The 6,004-nt window shown below is 41.0% G+C and overlaps 1 pseudogene; it reads left to right on the top strand.

Annotated features, from left to right (window-relative positions):
- Positions 1 to 5,214: 5,214 nt before the first annotated feature.
- LOC132025045 (large ribosomal subunit protein eL39-like) lies at positions 5,215 to 5,372 on the top strand (annotated as a pseudogene).
- Positions 5,373 to 6,004: the final 632 nt, after the last annotated feature.

Below are 6,004 nucleotides of genomic sequence, written 5' to 3'. Positions count from 1 at the left end.
GACGCCCTCCCTCTGCCCCGCCCCCAGCCGGCCTCCCGCTCGGCTCCAGGGCGCCCTCTTCCTGCCGTCGCCCTAAGACTCCGCCTCCCGGCCTCTCTCCCCAGCGCGTGCTCGCGCATCGCCCCCGCTTCCCTTCTGCGTTCACGGGAGCGCGCTCCTTGTGCTTCCCGCTCAGTCGCCCCGCCCGCCCACCGGCGGGCCCCGCCGGCTTTCCGGCCGCTCTGCCTTGGGCTGCTGGGCTCGGACACCTCCGTCTCCCGGTGGGAAGAGCGTTGGAGACCCGGCTCTGGAATGTACGTAGGAGTGTCTCGCCGGGACCCGAAAACCGCCGCGGATTGGTGGCGGCGGTGGCTGGACCCCAAGCACGGAGGCCCGGTGGGGGCCGTGGTCTTCGAAGCCCCGGGCCCTGCAACCCGGGGAAGCCCCGGCTGGGGATACGGGCTGCCACGAACTCCCGCCAGTACGAGGCCCGCGGGTCGTTCGCCGGGTCCTGGGAGCCGACTGCTGAGACTCGCTCCCGCCCGATAGGTGTGGTTGAGACTTAAATGAATGAAAGAGACTGCCCGAACTTGAGAACCTCTCAGTTGAAAACAGTTTTAGTCTCTGAGTGCTTTTCGACCCTACAGTCTGGGTTTGAATTCATATGAAACATGCGTTGCACAAACGGAATGGTCACTATGTTGCCAGGATCTTATACAGTTTTTTCATATGCCTCCATGTAAAGAAACAAACAAATCGTATGAAGGAGTGATTATTCCCCTTTTTTCAGATGAAAATGTAGACACTATTAGAGTGATGACAGTGATTCACTAATACAGAGATTATGGTTTCACAGCCACTAGAGCCCCTTACTCTCCTCTGAGCAAAATTATTATATATAATTAGTGGCAACTCGCTTGTTTGCCCATTTGTATTCTGTCTAGTTCTGAAATTCCGTGATTTTTCAATTCACAGATCATCAAAACTAAACGCTGTCCTCGACCAAATACCTACTGGGAAGAGAGGTATTTCCAGCCATCACATTTGCGAAGCGAGTAACAAGACGTTTCAATCATCATCTATCCTTGCTAGTGTATCCTGCTTTTAAATAAGTAGGCGCTACTAAAACGACTTAAACTGTTTATTCATCCATCATTAAGTCATTATTTATTGTTTACTATGTGCCAGGCACTACAGGGATAACCCAAAAAATCAGGTTCCAGCTTTCATGGTTGAATGGATTCCTCGATGGCTCTATTATTTATTGGCAAAAAAAAAAAAAAAAACAATTTTCAGATAGCTCATTTCTTGAGGACCCTATTTTTAAAGAACTGTATCTAACTTCAGTCCGTCTTTACAAAAGATGAAATATATTTTGTATGTTAAGTCTAAGTATTAAGTTGCAGTTGTAAACATTGCCACCCCACATTGCCAGATGGATGTTAAAAATATGAGCAAGTCCTTGATGCAATCTTTATATTGTTTTGAGGATATAGTCTGTTGATGAAATTTCCTTAATTTTATTTTTTTAGCTACAGGAGTAACAAACATATGTGCTCCTTTTGGGAAATTGAAATAATATTAAATATTAAACACTTAGGATTATATTTCTTCACAACCTGCCCCCTGCCATGATAACCAATGCATCAATTCTGTGAGCATGTTTCTAGACCCCCACCATTTTTATTTGCTCTTTTTATTTAAAAACTCTAGAGATTTTTTTCCATCTATCTAATTCGGCTTTTTTTACATTTCTTTTCTCTTTGTAAATACATTTTTTTCTTTTCAATTTTTTATTTAAATTCTAGTTAATATACAGTGCAATATTAGTTTCAGGAGTAACATTCAGTGGTTCATCACTTACAGCGCCCAGTGCTCATCATAACAAGTGCCCTGCTTAATATCCATCCCCCATCTGGCTCATCCCCCACCCACATCCATTCATCAACCCTCAGTTTGCTTGCACTGGTTAAGAGTCTCTTGCGGGTTTTTTCCCCTCCATCCTTTTTCCCCCTTCCATATGTTCTTCTGTTTGTTTCTTAAATTCCACAAATGAGTGAAATCATGGTATTTGTCTTTCTCTATCTGACTTATTTTGCTTAGCATAATACACACTAGCTCCATCCCTGTCATTGCAACTTAATTCATTTTAATACTGCATAGTATATCATAATTTCACACACTACAATTTTTTAACCTTTTTCAAAATAGTGGAAATTTACATTGTTTCTAATTATTCAAAGTAACAATATTACAAAGAACATCATATATGTATGAGCATCTTTGCACACGTTTATTTCTGATGAATTCATTCCTAGAAGCAGAATTACAGAACAAAGGGTATACGCATTTTCAAGTTTGATTAATATTGTCAATATGATTCCAAAAAGGATGTACCAGTTTACATTTTCTTTATTTAAAAAACAAAATTTGGGGCACCTGGATGGCTCAGTGGGTTAAAGCCTCTGCCTTCAGCTCAGGTCATGATCTCAGGGTCCTGGAATCAAGCCCCCCATCGAGCCCCGCATCAGGCTCTCTGCTCAGCGGGGAGCCTGCTTCCTCCTCTCTCTCTCTCTGCCTGCCTCTCTGCCTACTTGTGATCTCTATCAAATAAATAAATAAAATCCTAAAAATAAAAAAAAATAAAAAAACAAAAAGTTTTCTTTCTCATAGCCCCATGCCTTAAGTTCAGTAGTAAAATATAAATGTGAAGTCAACCTGAAACTCACTGTCCATATTACTAACAATAACTCTGAAAAGTCTCCAATGTAAAGATAGTGTACCTGATTAAATGAAAAAAACTGAAAAAAGAAAGAAAGAAAGAAAGAAACTGTGACATTTCCTAAATACTTAACATCCCATTTTGCAACAGAAGGCTAGATAGAAGGAAACAGCTCACAATGGAAAGCAAGGTAAAACCCTTCTGTTTCCATTGCCTCTTGGTCATAAGTTCAGAAGACTTTTCACTGATTTAGTTCCCTAGGTTTGTGAGTCCCTCTGAATCAAAACAGTGGACAGAATGGGAATTAGGTCTTCTAGGACCACTTTTAGAATCCTAGCTATTCCCATAGTCTATATGGCATGGGAAAACCATGGCCTTCGATAATCTTAGCAAAAGTTTCTGAGTTTGCAGAATGATGGGATATCATCCACATGACTTAGCTTGTCATGAGAACTTTATGTTCTATATAGTAGCTTTTTGCTGGTGGAGAGAATAACATGTTCTCAATTTGCTAAATGCTCCATTCTTTTGAAAAGTAAGCAGTTACAATAACTTAATTTATAAATTTTCTAAGATTTTACTTCTTTGTGTTTTTGTTCTGATTTGTCTAAGAAATTCCCCTGAAATACCTTCACTGAGAACACACACACACACACACACACTATTACTGTCTGGACAAAATGTAACCTTGGAACATTTTGCTGTAAGGCATTCCAGTATGCAATGATAGTTAATATTTAACTAATATTACCTATTGATGTTTACAGGTAAGGCTTCCTAAGACATACAATACAAAGATGCCAGTATAGGTCAGAAATAAGATCAGTCATTAGGTTAATCTGGAAGGTAGACATTTTAATAAAGACAAATGACAAAATTATAATATGATAAAGACAAAAATTATAATCATTAACATGTATTCCTTAAAATTGAAACATCTGAAATTGTACTGAGGGGAAAAATGCTAAACTTAAAATGTTATATATTGTATGATCCCATTCATGTATAATATCCTCAAAATGAAAAAAAATACAGAGATGGAGAACAGATTAGGAACAGGGTGAGAGGGTATAGGAAGACAAGAGGAGGGATGTGATTATAGTGGAGTAGCAAGGGGATGTTTGTGGTGATATGATAGTTTTGTTATCTTGATTATAGGAATGGTTATACAAGTCTTCACCTGATAAAATTACACAGAATTTTAGAAACACACAAGTTCATATAACACTGGCAAAATCTGGGGGCAAAATTTGTGGATGTTTCTGATGTCAATTTCCTGGTTTTGCTATACGGGGCACCTGGGTGGCTCAGTGGGTTAAAGCATCTGCCTTTGGCTCGGGTCATGATCCCAGGGTCCTGGGATCAAGCCCTGCATTGGGCTCTCTGCTCCGTGGGGAGCCTGCTTCCTCCTCTCTCTCTGCCTACTTGTGATCTCTGTCTGTCAAATAAATAAATAAAATCTTTAAAAATTTTTTTTCCTGGTTTTGTTTTAGATAAGATGTTACCATTGTAGGAAAGCAGGTAAGAGTACACAGGACCTCTTTGTACAGCCTTTTAAACTTAATATGAATCTATAATTATTTCAAAATAAAAGAAATCTTGCAGAATGTTCCCTTAACACTTGTTATTTTCCAATAGTTAATCAAAGCAAACTTCAAAAGCTTTAGAAAACTGTGTGGGAGGGGCACCTGGGTGGCTCAGTGGGTTGAGCCTCTGCCTTAGGCTCAGGTCATGGTCTCAGGGTCCAGGGATCGAGCTTCGCATAGGGCTCTCTGTTCAGCGGGGGTGCCTGCTTCCCACCCCCACCCCTGCCTGCCTCTCTGCCTGCTTGTGATCTCTCTCTGACAAAGAAAGAAAGAAAAAGAAAAGGAAAAGAAAGGAAACTGTGTGGGAGTATAATTCATATTTTTCAGACAGCATCACCTTGGTAATCAAACTGGGTTGTAATAGCTTACACACACTGAGTCTGACAGACTGCCCGATCTGTTGAATTATGAGCCCTACTTTAAAGTCCTATCTGAGGAGAGGGCTTGAAAGTGTCTCCTCCTGACCTCTCCACCACTATAAGTCGTGTCCATTCTCCTCAACCTGTGCCTGGCCCTGACATAATCATCTCGATGGTCCTGACATGACCAATTGCCTGGTTCAGAGGACTCCACTGTTTGCATGGAAAGTGCTGTCACCTAACACTGTCCTCCAGCCCATGTCAAAGTTGCACTGAATTTTCCAGAGAACTTTCTGAAAAGGGGGGGATTCCTTTCCCCTTTTTGTCATACTGTATTACCAGGGTCCCATTGTCCCTCAAAGTTTTTAATAAAACAGCACTTTCCATTTCTATTCACAGAAAATCCTTTAGGATTTAGACATGAGTTTGTGGAGCTAGGCTAGAGAATCATCTAAATGATCATCACTCCAATGTTCCAAGTGTCATCATTCCCCTAAACACTGACATTTTGTCCTTAAAACTGGAGCACATGGCCATCCTGCTGTGTGCCACTCACTGTTAATTGACCATGTCTTCTCACAAGACTTTCAGTATCACGTAATTCCTGGCCAAGAAACAAAAGCAGAATCGACCCATTCCCCAGTGGATCTGGGGATGAAAACTGGTAATATAATCAGGTACAACTCCAAGAGGAGGCACTGGAGGAGAACCAAGCTGGGTCTCTAAGGAGTCCCACATCACTTGATGACAAACCTAATTAGCACCATGTATTTAATTAAGCTACTTGAAGATCATGTGTTTTATTCCGTCACCCTGTAAACACCTTTCTGCCTGGCCAGTAGATACCATTTATCAGCAAAAGATTTTTCTGTTACTATAGCTCTGCACCAGTGGGTTGGTTTGGTAATAAACATGAGGCCTTAGAGCTTTAAAAAAAAAAAAAAAAAAAAACTGGAGCACATGACTCCCTATCCTGAAGGTGGGTTCTTAAACTAGGAGATTCCTTGGCCCCACTTAGAAGTAGGTATCTTGAAACAGAGGTCAATATACCCCTTCAGATACATTTAAGTATATTTGTTCCTGTTTATATTCAAGCTGAGACCCCCCAACTCCCACAAAAAGAATTCCATTCACCAAATTTAGTTATCAAATAACTAAGAAAAGGACACTGAGTTAAGTAGAAGAATACCTCTGCCTACTGAATAAAATAAATAATAGTGTGTCATGTGATCTAGAGCCAGATTTCCTCATTTAGAATCTTAAAATCTTCACGAAGTCTGGTAGCATTGCATTGCACTGGCCCAGCTCCTAGTAGAGCCAAATTTCCCAGCCATTGCCATCCAATGTGGGATGCTCCA

Source organism: Mustela nigripes, chromosome 9 (assembly GCF_022355385.1).
Source record: "Mustela nigripes isolate SB6536 chromosome 9, MUSNIG.SB6536, whole genome shotgun sequence".
NCBI lineage: Eukaryota > Metazoa > Chordata > Mammalia > Carnivora > Mustelidae > Mustela > Mustela nigripes.
The sequence above is the reverse complement of the archived record's forward strand: the minus strand, read 5'-3'. Positions and strand labels throughout refer to the sequence as shown.